Genomic DNA, 14,786 nt, shown 5'->3' with positions numbered 1-14,786 from the left:
CCTGAGACGTACGCGGTCACCCAAGCAAGCGACGCTAGCAGAGCTGGGATTGCAAGGCGATTCCGCGGGACTCTGGGCTGCCTCCGGTTTACTTTCTGACACGTAGAATTCCGGACTGTTCAACCTACGCGGGACCCCGGGGTCTCCCCCACCAGCCTCCCCCACCCCTCCCCTCCCCCACCCCACCCCACCCCACCCCACCCCTCCTCCTTGCCCGCGAGCAAACCGAGGCTTCCGCGGGGCCAGGAAGGAAACCGGCCACACCACTGGGGCGCAACTCAGAAGTGTGTGCTCCGGCGTCCAGGCGCCGCAACGACAAGAAAACGAAACTGCCTGGGAATTCGTGTTTTTCTTCTCCTTCTAGCAGGAAACGAGAGAGAAAATAGGAAGCAGAAGCGGCGCGCGCCCCCCGCCCCGCGCCCCGCGCCCCCCGCCCCGCGCCCTGGCGGCGCGCGCTCCAGGCTGCGCGCGTGTCCGCGGCGCGTCCCCGGCCGGGCCCGCGCGCCTCGTGCCTCGCGCCTCGCGCCTCGAGCCACGTCCCCGCCCCGGGCCCGGCGCGCCGCGGAGTCGGCTGCTGGGCGGCGCGGGCCTGGGTGTGGCCGGCGGCTGTCGGCGGCGCTGGTCTCGGCGGGGCGCTGCGCTCCGGGGGCTGCTGAGCTCTCCGCCGACTCGCGCCGCGGCCGGTCGACGCGGGCCCGGCTCCTCCAGGTGGGCGGCGGCTCGTCGGGGCGCCCCGCGGGGCGTGGGGGGCGCCGGGGCTCCCCGCTGCGGGGCGTGGGGGGCGTGGGGGGCGCCTCGGGGCCGCCCCGCCGGAACCCGCCCGGCGGCGGCGTGGGGACGGCCGGGCCGGGCGCCCTGGGCTGCGGAGCCTGCCCGGAGGCTCGGTGGACGGGGCGGGCGCGGGGCGGGCGCGGGGCGGGCGCGGCTGGGCGCTCCCTGGGCGGCTCGGAGCGCTGGCCCCGGGGGGCGCGGGGGCGGCCTGCGGGCCCCCGGCCGGTGCCTGCGCCCCGAGGCCTCGCGGGGGCACTCGGGGCTGGCGCTCGCGGTTGCCCCGAAAAGCGCGGTCCTGCGGGGCCGCCCAGCGGGGTTCCTGGGAGGGGAGCTCTGGGAAGCCTCGTAAAAGTTTTCCGCTGAGCGCTAAAAACCAGACTAGTGGTTTCGTGTGAAATTTGCTTTGGAAACGATATGCCCACTGTTGGGGGTGGGGGGTGGTAATGGATTACGAATTCTTGTAAATTCGGTACATGGTAAAATGTTTTCCACGTCTCCCCGCCTCCTTTTTCTGCTTCAAAGCAAATGATTTCCTTCTGTTTTGATACTTGTCGCTCTACGGTAAGGGAGGACTGAATCTCCAAAACTTCACGAACCAGACCCTCGTTTGTTTATAGAAGCGGTGCTTTGTTACTTTGCATCTCTCCCTGTGTGTGTGTGTGTCTCTTCCCTTTTCTCGCCCTCCTCCCCTTTCTTTCCTGGTAGGGGACGTGGATGCATCTTTCTCTCTTTCGGCCGCCGGCGGAATAGGCTCGGCGAGCGGATTAGCTCCCTGCGGGGAAGTTTTCTTGAGACGTTGGAGATTTAATGGTTGATCAGGACGCTTTATGATCATTCCTTCTTAGTGTTGCAAACTGAGATTGTGACCTTTGAGTACATCTTCTAGAACACAGGGCACACACTGCTTATTTAAGATGAAAGGGAGGTCTTTTCTAGTCCTGCAGGAAAAGAACGGTTTGGAGACCTAAAATTGTATGCTTGGAGTCTCTTTGCCATTGTACGTTTTAAGACTCTAAGGTGTGGGGCTTTTCGGTTATTACTGATCTGAGGCTCCGAAAGTTTATTGTGCATTTCAGGTATTTGGCCAGAGATCATTTTAGGATTTTCCATGTTGCATTTTGGTTTGTAGATGAATTTGAAACTGAAATAGAAACTTTTAAAATATCGTTTTATTGAACGAGGTTAACTGTTCTTGTGTATACATGTTTATAAAATTAGTTAATGTGGCTTGCAGGCTTTTAATACATTCAAGGTAATCTCTGAGCCATCGGCACCGGTTAGGAGGTTGTTCTGAGTCATTGGTCTTTTGCGTTAACCTGTAGCATCACTGCTTTATTGAGATGTAATTGACAAAATAACATGATAGAAATGTAAAGTATACAACAACGTGATGACTTGATATTCACATATATTGCAGAATGATGACCGTGGTAAGGTTGGTTAACACATTCATCACCTCACATAATTACCTGTGCATGTGCGGGCATGTGTGTGCGTGTATTTAGCAACTTTCAAGTGTAGGATACTAATCGTAGTAACCGTGCTGTACTTGACATCCCTGGAGCTTACTTACTCTCTTATAACCAGAAGTTTGCACCATTTGATCAGCATCTCCCCAGAATTGTTTCTTTTAAGTCATTGGTGCTTTAGTATGTCAGCACATATTTTTACACTTTAAAAATAGATTCTGGGACATTTTGAAAATTGAGAATTGGAACAAAGTATCGGACATTTTTCTGCCCTTACCAAGTACTGCCTGAGATGGTGTGATTTCTCTGATTTTTTTTCAGGCGTGTTACTAAAGTACACTTTGTTACTAGTTCTTTACCTTGCTGACTGGTTTACCCTGAATCTGTTATAGGAACTAATTATTAGACATTTGTTCTGGGCCAAGGGTGATGCTATATGTTATTCTATTTATATCCTTGGCAAAGGAGACATTATCCAGTTCTATAGGTAAGGAAACTATGCCCCTGAGATCTTAAATAACTTGCCTATGATCATGTAGCTGTTCAGTCATTCAGCGGGGATTCAAGGCCAGACCTCTCTGAATCTGAAGTCCACTTTCTCTCCTCTGTGCGGCATTGACTTTGGGCCAGGACCTGAGGAATGACCCTCTATTTCTTGTAAATTTTCCAACACGTGCCAGAGATGTGGATTTATTTTTCCAGCATGATCGTTACTGTCCATCTATGTTATTGCCACTCTCGTCTTACCTCTCTGTTCCTGGTTCAATGTCTGGCCCCAAGTTTAAGATCGCCCTCTTAGGAGGGCAGATTTTCTTCTGTTGACATTAATAGGTAGTGAAAGTATGATTATCCTTCCAAAATAATAACCCCATTTTAATGTGGGTTTTCTGGAACCATATAGATACAACTATTTTGGAATGGCAGTCTTATTTTGGAATATGGGAACCCTCTGATATTCCTCAAATTAAATCAGAAGATATTTTGAGGGATCCCTGGGTGGCGCAGCGGTTTGACACCTGCCTTTGGCCCAGGGCGCGATCCTGGAGACCCGGGATCGAATCCCACGTCGGGCTCCCAGTGTATGGAGCCTGCTTCTCCCTCTGCCTGTGTCTCTGCCTCTCTCTCTCTCTCTCTCTCTGAGTGACTATCATAAATTAAAAAAAAAAAAAAGTAGAAGATATTTTGATATTTTCCCTACTCTAAGGATAGATTATCCTGTCTCTACTATAATTTCAATTCAGTTTCTACAGAATCATCTACATTATTATACATTCTATTATGTCTCCCATCTTAAAATTATTTTCTTGATCTAGTATCCTGCGCCACTTCTCTCCACATTAAGACTTTTTTTGAGAAAACATACTTTTTTGATAGAATAAAAAATAAATACAAGAGAGGATAACCAGAAACTCATTAGTTACCTACAGGGAAGGCATAGTGGAGGAAACGGCACTGCTGTGATTATATCTTTTTTATAGTTTTGAGTTTTGAAAACTTGTTTGTTTTATATGTTCAAAAATAAAACTAACAAGGTTGAAAGAAAAACCCTGCAAAACTGAATGCAAACAGCAGCAAATGAGCCAACTGTATTTCAGTGAATAACATGAACTCTCTGAAGAAAAGAAATATCCAAGTAAGTTTTTAACACAGTACTTTGGCTATCTACCTTTAATCTAAAGATAGAAAGGACTGCAAATCCACCCCCCCCAAAAAAAAACCTTGAACCCTTGTAGTAAACTGGTTTTTTATAGTCCTAGAGATAAAGCAATTCTTGAACCGTTTTGTATGTATCATAGGAATGAGCATGAGTAAATTCATTGATATTTTTTGAGATAAGGTTTTCACTGTGGAGAAGGGAAATAAAGATATGAAATGGAAGAAGGCACTCTCTGGTGTTGGATTAGAATGAGAGTTATATATTTCCTAGCTTTGTCTGATGGAAAATTCTAGAAGCGATGACACCCCTCGGGGCAGTGAGCACAGGTAATGCCCAGATCTAAATGTCTGGAGGGCAAGGAAAGTAGATTAGCCTAGAACGCAAGGTAAGTGTTATCCAAAATAGTGATAGCACATCCAAAAGATGTAGGAACTAACCTGAACAGCCAAATCTGGGAAAATTTGAGCCTCGAATGAATAATGATAGTAATGGATTATAACCCATTGAATAAAATAAGAATCCACAAGTTCATAATGAAAAAGGAGAATGAATTCTCTAGTAGATTGCCAATAAAAATGTAGAAGGATCAGTAGAATTAGAAAAGTGACTAGCTTGCCACCATTATGGTCATGTTGATCGATGCAAGTGTTGCTAATGGAGAAACTTTGGTGGGGAACAGAGTACTAATATAGGTTCCAATGGTCTTTCCAGAGATTACTGACCACAGGGAAAAGGAATAACTTCACAGTGCAGAAATCTAGCAGACACCATCTCAACCAAGTGATCAAAGTTAACATCAGCAATAGCAGGATAAACAGGTTCCTCTTGATGTGCTTGAACTGGGCACATCATTGCTTTTCTGTGGTTTTTCTAAAATGCATAAACAAAATCTACATAGAGGAAACAATTGAGGGACCTTAACTGAGGATTGTTCTACAAAGTAATTGGTTTGTTCTTTTCCAGTACGTTAACATCGTGAAAGACAAAGGCAAAGGAAGTGTTTTACATTAAAGGGAGTTTAAAATACCTGACAAAATGCAACACAGATCCTGATTGGAAAATCTTACTGACCTAAGACATTTATCCGGACACTAGCAAAATATGAATATGCACTGAAAATATTGAATAATAATATTGCATCAGTGTTAGGTTTCCTGAAATTGATCACTGTACTATGGTTATTTAAGACAATACCCTTGTTAGAATATACACAGTGAATTATTTAGGAGTAAATGGTCAAAATATCTTCAACTTGCCCTCAAATGGGCAAACAATAATAATTATGACATATGAAGAGAGACTGATAGAGCAAACCTGGCAAATATTAACAATTAGTGAATCTGAGAGTATTTATTCACTGTTCTACTTTTTTCAACTTTAAGTTTGAATTTTTAAAAAATGAAATGTTAAAACTTCAAAAAATAATAAAGCTACTTTGTGTCCATAAACAACAGCAAAAATCCTTGCAAGAGTCTGTGTAGGCTACATCTACTTCTCAACTCCCAATCTCCCCTCTTCTGAACCCACTCCAGAGAGACTTTATTCTTCCTGTGGTATGAAAAAAACTGTTCTCAAGATCGCCAGTGACATCAGTCTTGTCACATTAGATTTCTCTTAGCCACATTTCACACAGGTGATAGATAACTCCTTTGTATTGAAACATTTTTCCTTGGTTTCTGGGACTCTGATTTTCATCCTACTTCACTGGCTATAGCTGCTGCTTCTCCTCAGTAGACGGTGTTATCATCCATCCGGTTGCTCAAGCTAAAAATCCTGAGAGTTATCTTTAATTCTGTTTCACTCACCCTACATCCATTCCCCCATTGGCAACTGTAATGGGTTCTAACATTATTTTTCCAAATTTGGCTATTTTTTATTTCTATTGACACTACCCCTGCATCAAACCACCATCTTCCTGGGCCTGGACTACAGCAGTAGCTCCTAACTGGTCTTTCAGCTTCCAGTCTCAGGCAATAGAACTCATTACTGTTAGATAAAATCTGAAGTTTTTACTGTGGTCAGGAGGCCCTCTTGATTATGTGGTTGGGCTCCTTCCTACCCCCTCTAATCTCTTCTGTTTTGCTCATTCCCCTCTAGCCTCACTATCCTCTCTGCTGTTGATTCATCATGCCAGGTTAGAGTTTCTGCCTCAGGACTTTTGCATTACTGTTTATTCTTCCTGGAATGCTCTTTTCCCATTTAAGGCATGGATCATTCGATCATTTCATTCAGGCTTTACAGATTAATTTATTTAAAAATAGTCTTCCTGGGGCAGCCCCGGTGGCTCAGCAGTTTAGCGCCGCCTTCAGCCCAGGGTGTGATCCTGGAGGCCTGGGATCGAGTCCCATGTCGGGCTCCCTGCATGGAGCCTGCTTCTCCCTCTGCCTGTGTCTCTGCCTCTCTCTCTCTGTGTGTCTCTCATGAATAAATAAATAAAGAGTAAAAAAAAAAAAAAAAAAAAAAGTCTTCCTTGCTGCTGACTTCTTGCAGGTTTTTTCTCCTGCATAGTACTTATCTGTACTTGAAACTGTTGTTTATTTATGTGCTTTATTATCTGTCTCCTAGACAGATATATAGAGTAAAGCTCCATGACAACAGGGCCTTTTGTTTGTTTTGTTTACTGCTAAATCCCTAGAGCCTGGAATGTGCATGGCATGTGGTCGTAACTTAGGTATTTGTTGAAGGAATGAATAAGTGCATGAATTAATGGTTGCCAGCTTTTTTGCTGTATTTTATCTAATACTATTTCCAATGGAGAAGACTGTCTCAGAGAATCCTTTAATGATAGTCCTGTTTAAAGTTTCTTGGTGATATTGCTAATGCTTCTCTGGAAGCTAACAAAGTTGTTAATTTTGTTTCCCAGCTTCGTCTTCCTTTTGTCTGCCCTCTGGTGGAGGTAATACTACCGAGCAGCAGATGAATACAGTAGGTCACTAGGAAGAAACAAAAAGAACATTGATCACAAACTGGAAAATTAATTTTAAAATTACAAAGATTAAAAATTTTAATTTTTGGTAAGCTTCTAAATTAACCATATTAATATTGGAAAGAATGACAAGAAAAAGGACAATATTTAGATTTAAAGAGATCTGGTTTAGGATGGAAAAAACCCTACTTCGCTCCAAAATGTTTTGATTATTTAAAATAATTCCTGCTTAAGTATACTTCTTTCTCTTAAAATATTTTAATATTTTTCCATTTTTAGTTTATAGACACTTTTTCCTCAACTGTAATATTAATTTCATTTAATCTTTTGACTTTTCAATATGTCAGTTAACATATGCCAGTGTAGAAGCCAGTATCCAAACCCCAGCAATTGGGTAGTAGAGGCAGCACTCTTAATTATTATGCTACACTACAGCCTTGCTACTGTCCTAGGGATGGTAGAGGTACCAGAGAATTTCCTTTGGTGCCATAATGATGAACAAAAAATGCTTGATAAATTTCAGATACATGTTCCTCAATACCATTTTTCCAGTATGCAATATAGAGAGCCTTCTAGAATTACTGAACATTATGTCTCATTTAAATTGTTTTGAAGTAGCCATCACATTAAATGGTTTTAACACTCATGTGCTACTGACTTGGTAAAATGATATAAACTTAAAGTTTCTCTTAATGCCCACCTTTAATATTTAAAGCTTAAATTAGCAGTATACAGCTTAAATTAGCCCCTTCTCCCATCTAGTTTTGGCCTTAACAGGGTTGTTTCCTGTGCTGTTTGGTTATTACCAAGGAAACTTAGTATATACCTTGCTGGGTAAGGTCATACTTCCACCAAAATGCGTATTTTATAGTTGGAACCCCAAAGGGAGCATTTGTAGGGGTGTCATTAGTGCTGGCATCTTTGCAGGTATTTAGAGCTCTGCGGTTGTCATCTTTACAGCTACATAATATTTTGTTGTATGGATGTACCGTATCTTCTCTCCTGTTGATTTATGTTTCTAATTTTTTGTTACATAAACAATTGAATAGTGACTATCCTTAAACATTCATTCTTATTAAAAAATACTGTTTTCAGAAGTCTTACTGTTTCTTCTTCATCATGTAACTTGTAATACATTTTTAGCTACCGAGAAATGGATAGAATTAATACAGTAGAGAGAGAATACTACTTTGGAATAGACAAAGATGAGGACAGTGGTCCCTGTGTTCAAAGAGCTATTAGTCCCTGGGCTTGTATGTAAGGATGTTTGATATATTTGTTATGGTAACATTTAGCAATCACTTGACTCATTTTTTTTCCTTCAATTTTTATGAGTTCCCCACCTACACACCATTACCCTGAAATTGTTTAAAGAGTGAAAATTGGGCTTTAACTATTTGGTAATGTGAAATTAAAAACTCAGTAATACACCTTAAGCTGAAATGAGACTTTGTTTAACTGGCGTGCAACATAGATTATACATTGTATTTAAGATAGTTAAGAAGGGGGATCCCTAGGTGGCGCAGCGGTTTGGCGCCTGCCTTTGGCCCAGGGCACGATCCTGGAGACCTGGGATCGAATTCCACATCGGGCTCCCAGGATCGAATCCCACGTCGGGCTCCGGGTGCATGGAGCCTGCTTCTCCCTCTGCCTGTGTCTCTGCCTCTCTCTCTGTGTGACTATCATAAATAAAAATAAATAAATAAATAAAATATTTTTAAAAAGTTAGTTAACAAGGCTTATAGTGACCAGGTTCTAATAAAGAAGTAATTTAAACTTAAAAAAAATTTTTTTTTAGACTTCTGTAAATTAAATTATGTACTTAGTAGAAAAATGGACAGCTAATTAAGGAAACTGAAATTGGTCAACAAGGGATCTTCATTATGTGCATTACTCGTGAAATAGGTCTCTGGAGAAGCTGTAGTGGAAGAAGGAATAAACTTTTTGAAAAATGTGTCCTTAGGGCACCTGTCTGGCTTAGTCAGAAGAACATGTGACTCCTGATTTTGAGGTCATGAGTTTCAGCTCCACGTTGGGTATAGAGATTACTTAAATAAATTAACATTGAAAAAAAAGAAAAATGTGATTTTTCTTGTCATATGATATAAAAAGCAAAAGCAGTTGATATCTAAAAATTTTTAAACATAGATTTTAGTTTTCATGGTTATATGTTTACCTTTATGGGAACTAAAATTTACCATGGGATTTCATTATTTAATTATTAATACGCTACTAGGGAAGATTTTGGCAGAAAAATATTTAAAAACACACCCAGAAATACTCCTGCATGATTTAGGATATAAAGAAGGGGAGAAATGTTGCTATCTAAATTTCACCTGTGGTTATGTGCTAATTTTCAGTGAGGAAACATCTTTGTACAGTTTTTAGAGGTGATGGTGGGACACGTGGAAGAGGGAGTGAAGCATCAGGAGTAATGTGTGTTTCCTCAGCAGTGCTGAAGAGTGATATTGGTGTATGGGATAGTGAGTGTTGCTGAAACCCTGTTTAAGCCACCTGGGAGAGAGAAGACCCTTTGGATTGATGGATTTTGAGAACATTAGTGGTGGAGGAAGGAGTTGAGGATGGAGTGGAATCACAAATAGCTAGTGTGGGTTATTAGCTGTTAGTCTGAACCCAAGAAAACAATTATATGATATTTTGGTAAATCAAGTGTGATCCTAAAGTAGCATTGGTGAAGATCTGTTCCTCTCAGACCAATACTGCAGAGGTGAGTTTGCCTTCTAATTAGTAAAATCTCCGAAGTTTTACCTTCTGCTTCAGTATTATGACTTTATGTTAGGGAGAAGGAGATCTGTACTGGGGGAAAGACACTGGGTGCTGCACTCTATTTCTACTTATTATTGGTAACTTTAAGATAATTTTCCTTTTTTTTTTTTTTTAAAGACAATTTGCTTTCATTAAAGCTGTGAACACAAAATTGTAGCTACCTCTCCATGAATATGTTAATTGCATGTCACATTTTGTCCTGCAAAGCCAAATTAGCAAATAAGCTAGATCATGATGCCTGTTGGGCATTTATTTATTTATTTTAAAGATTTTATTCATTTATTCATGAGAGACACAGAGAGAGTGGCAGAGACACAGGCAGAGGGAGAAGCAGGCTCCATGCAGGGAGCCCAACGCAGGACTGGATCCCAGGCCTCCAGGATCACACCCTGGGCTGAAGGCGGTGCTAAACCGCTGAGCCACCCGGGCTGCCCCTGTTGGGCATTTATAGACCTTTGTTGAATGAAATTCTGATAGCTACAGTTGTCATATTCTCATCCTTTAGTGGTGGTGTTCATTTAAGCATTTTTTAGATATAATCAAGAGTAATATGTAACCAATTCTGGCAAATTTAAAGGGTTATTTTTGGCTAAAAAAAAACCCCCTAAATTATGTGACTTTAAAGTGATCTAAGAATGTGTGACTTAGTAATACAAAGATGAACCATACATGGTTCTATAAAAAAATCCAAGAGGTAATAATACTTGAGTGAAATCACCTGAGAAAAAAAGAGTCTGAGAAAGTTATGATTTGTAATTTACATAATCATAATCTTCCTAACGTCTGGGTCACAGCGTCTTAGAAATACTGAAGCTAGAGGCTTTTCAACTTAGAGAAGGTAGTTTTAGGGCTAAGGAAAAAGAAATTCTCTGCCATTTTACAGAGCTGTCAGTGAATTCATAGAACTTGTTGCTTTAAGAGGTGCAGCTAAAAATATAAGCATACTAGAAACGGTTTCAGTTTAAGGGAAATCCTAAATATGGAAAGTTCAGCCATATTCTCAGGAAATATTTGGTTTTGCTGACAGCATTTTAAATATGGGCTCTATTGCGGCCCTTACATCCTGATAGAATTTTATTATCAGTTTCTCCTGAGAAGATGAACTTTTCTGATTGGGGTGGATCTGTGTGGGTGCCTAGGGCAGGGTAAGCGCTAAACACGTGTTTGTTGAGTGGAAGGATGAATCACGTGATGATTTGGATTGCCAGTAGGTTGGGATAGTGTTCATTTCTTATATAGTTTAGGACTACAGCTAGGAATAGTACAGGAAGAAAAATCTTTTTGAAAGCTTTCCTAAATGTTGACTAGAAAAAAAGCTAACCCTCTTCACTTAAAGCTTCCGTTTTCTCTCCAATTCTGTATGTAGTATACACTAAAAGAATGGAAACACATGCACTCTGTATTTAAAAGAATCACTGCATGAGGTTTTCATGTAGTATCTGATATTACTATAATTTTAGGTTTTGTTACTACTTTTGCCTCCAAGAGTTCCTCCCTTCTTATCCTTGATTTAAAGGATACTTTTATAATTTGCAATTTAAAAATCAAACCTAAAAATAAAAATAAAATAAAAATCAAACCTAAGGAATTTATGATTGACACTCAGCTTTTATAACTGGCAAATAGCCTAAAACACTGCAGTTGTCACAAATTTTTTTTTATAAATGTTTTATTTATAACACACAAATGTAAAAATGTGTAGGAATGAAGCAACAAAAACCATTTGCTTTTAATTTCTTTTTTTATTTATTTTTATGCATGACATTTTATTTTATTTTTTTAAAGATTTTATTTGTTTATTCATGACAGACACACAGAGAGAGGCAGAGACACAGGCAGAGGGAGAAGCAGACTCCATGCAGGGAGCCCAACGTGGGACTCAATTCTGGGTCTCCAGGATCAGGCCCTGGGCTGAAGGCGGCACTAAACCGCTGAGCCACCCAGGCTGCCCTATGCATGATGTTTTATTAGGTTGTGGAATTTACCACCTTGGTTTAGATTTCTGCCAAGATGACAAATCCTGTTCAATAAGAGATCTCCTAATTCTTATCCAAAGTGTTTACTCCCAATGGATCAGTTTATGATACCTGGATAAAGAGTTTGTTTTCTTGGTTGATTTATGAGTGTGTGGATGGATCATGTTGTGACTTGTTAACAAAACTTAATCACAAGTTCTTTAAAAAAAAAACAAAAACAAAAAACAATGTAATAAGAGCTACTTTTGGCAGTTGAGAATCTAAGTTCCTTTTTTTAGTTAACCTGAAACACTATTGGGAATTTTCTCACACACTTTGCTACTTTAAAAAAGATTAATGCATTTAAGCCTTAAAAACTTTTTTTGAGTATCTCTCTTTTCGGGTGTCATGGGTATATCCTGATAGAAGATAGCTGTGTTTCCTAAGCTCTCCCTTCAATTCTTGAGTTTATTTCATTCTTACATTTAAGAGTAAAAGCAAGCAATCTACAAGTAGATTATTTTAAAGAAGGTAATGGCTGCCAAAAAAAATTCAAGTTTTTGCCAGATGCGTTGTTTCCCCTGAGGAAAGGGAAAATAACACCTGATATATGTCAAGGAATTGTTAATGATTTCTTTGTAAAAACATTTTTTAAGTTGTGAATGTTTGAGAAGTAGGAAATTTATATGGGGAGAGTCTTTCTCTTTTCTCTCTTCCCATTCTACAGGCATTCCTCAGGAAAAAATTCAAAAAATTTTCACAATTCAGATATGGGAAATAATTCTGCCCTATTTAAAAACTGATAAGAATGGGAATAATTTTTTTCTAACTATGTATTCCAACTAATATCTTTATTTTTTAAAAAGTATTTAGATGTTATGTTTCACCAGGAAGATAATATAAATGCCATTTAGTATTTTTTTTTTTTTTTAGGAACTTTTTTTTCTAGGATTTATTTAGAGAAAAAGAACATGGGGGAAGGGGAGCAGAGGAAGAGGGAGAGAATCTCAAGCAGACACCATATTGAGTGCGGAGCCCCATTCAGTGCTCAGTCCCACAACCCCAAGATCATGACCTGAGCCGAAATCATGAGTTGGACACTTAACCAAGTCACCCAGGTGCCCCAGTTTTTTTTAGGAACTTCTTAATATGTGAATACACACCTTTTTTTTTTTTTTTTTTTAAAGTAATCACTACACTCTATGTGGCCCTTGAGCTCAGAACCTCAGGATCATCAGTTGCATGCTCTACCGCCTGAGCCATCCAGATACCCCATGAACACACATTCTTTTTTTTTTTTTTTTAAGGTTTTATTTATTTGAGAGAGGAGGGTGGGGAGGGGCAGAGGGAGAAGCAGGCTCTTCACTGAGCAGGGAGCCCGTTGTGGGGCACGATCCCAGGACCCTGGGACCATGACCTGAGCCGAAGGCAGAGGTTTGACTGAGCCACCCAGGTATTCCTAAATGAACACAGATTCTTGAGCCTTCCTTCAATCAGATGGTTTTAGTTTTGTTTCCTATGTAAACGAGAGTTTAGACCTGTGGTTCTTAAACTCTGGGAGGCACCAGAATCACCTGGAGTGCTCGTTAAGCACTGATCACTGGGTTTCCCCCCATTTGTTCTTTAAGCCTGGAAAAGGGCCTAAAAATGTGCATTTCTAGCAAGTTCCTCAGTGCTGCTGCTCGTCCCCACACTTTGAGAACCACTGATGAGGCTACTTAGTTGGATCAGTGATTATCAAACATACTTCTTCCCTTACACATCTGGAGATATAACAGTAACTGCTTCAATCTAGGAGTCAAGGCATTGGAGTGGAGGTGGGCAGTATGCTGGGTGGGCCAGGTACTGATATCTTCATGAGGTGGGTATAGCTTGAGAAAGGCCTTCACATGATTGGATGTTTTCTCTCCTACGCTCTTTGCCCCTTTGAATCTCTCTTCTCTCCTCCCCAGTCATTAATTAGAGAGTCCTGGTCTATATCATAGGGAATTGGCATAAGGTCCTCTCCTGGCAGACAGAAGAAGATGGTCTCCAGAGTTCCCAGGAAGGGAGCTTCAGCGCTCCTCAAGGGGTTACAGAGAGAGCAGAGGGGCTACATTGCAGCATAACTGGGATGCTGAGGCCATGAAAAAAATTCTGGTAATAATTGTATTTTTGTTTTTGTTTTTGTTTTTGTTTTTAATTTTTTTTTTTAAATTTATTTATGATAGTCACAGAGAGGGAGAGAGAGAGAGAGGCAGAGACATAGGGAGAAGCAGGCTCCATGCACCGGGAGCCCGACGTGGGATTCGATCCCGGGTCTCCAGGATCGCGCCCTGGGGCCAAAGGCAGGCGCCAAACCGCTGCACCACCCAGGGATCCCTTCTTTTTTGTTTAAAGTATTTTATATTATATCTTTGACCCAGACCAAGATACCAGTCTGAGTAGTGTTTCCGGTTAGAGTGCTTTTGTATATCCCTTGCTGGGCCAAAGTAGCCCTCACTTAAGTGCCAAGGACATTTTGTGAATGTGTATGTTCAGTTCCCCAAACAATCCCATAGGATATTTCCACTCTATTGATGAGGAAATTGAGATGCAGAGCAAGTAAACCGTTTCTAGGATCACGCAGTAAGTATACTGCGAGTGAGTCAGCGAGCTATTAGGTTGTATGAGCTCAGGTAAGCGTGGTCACCTCCATAACATTTAGTTTCCTCACCTATGGGATGAGGATGATATTAGCCCCTATCTTCTGAGGTCGATTTGAGGTTGTTAAATGAGTTACTGTGAAGAGTTTTGACACATAATAAGTGCTCAATAAATGCCATCTCTTGGTTGGCTAACTCTTACTAACTTCTCAGTTCTGGGGTCATCCTGACTTTATGCCACATAATCTTCCTCTTAGCTATTACAGGTCAATGGTCTCCCAGAATTTGAAGATCTAGAATGCTATGAAAACTGCAGTTTTTTTCACACATCACTTAGTGGCAGAACTGTATGTGATTTGGACTCCTTTCATGCCACAACCTGGCCTGACATGAAACTTGCTAGCCTATTTTTTCCCACCTAGTTGTGTATATATGGCTTATGCTCTGTGGCAGAAATACTCCTTGATTATATGGGGTGCTGCTCCAGGGTCCACTCCTTTTTAAAGTCTGGAAACTTCCCAAATCTGAAATACACGTGGTCTGAGGGCTTCAAATACCTATGTGAGAATACACTTAAATGTCTGTTTTCTTGCTTAA

The 14,786-nt window shown here is 41.1% G+C and overlaps 1 protein-coding gene across 1 annotated transcript in view; it reads left to right on the top strand.

Moving 5' to 3' along the window:
* Nucleotides 1–579: 579 nt before the first annotated feature.
* The window catches only part of GNB4 (G protein subunit beta 4), a 59,277-nt gene continuing 45,070 nt past the window's right edge, over nt 580–14,786 (top strand). The window contains exon 1 of the mRNA XM_038583418.1: nt 580–708. The gene's annotated coding sequence lies outside the window, so the exon portion shown is untranslated. The remainder of the gene's footprint in view (nt 709–14,786) is intronic.

Source organism: Canis lupus, chromosome 34 (genome assembly GCF_011100685.1).
Source record: "Canis lupus familiaris isolate Mischka breed German Shepherd chromosome 34, alternate assembly UU_Cfam_GSD_1.0, whole genome shotgun sequence".
NCBI lineage: Eukaryota > Metazoa > Chordata > Mammalia > Carnivora > Canidae > Canis > Canis lupus.
This window is presented reverse-complemented; position numbering and strand designations above follow the sequence as displayed.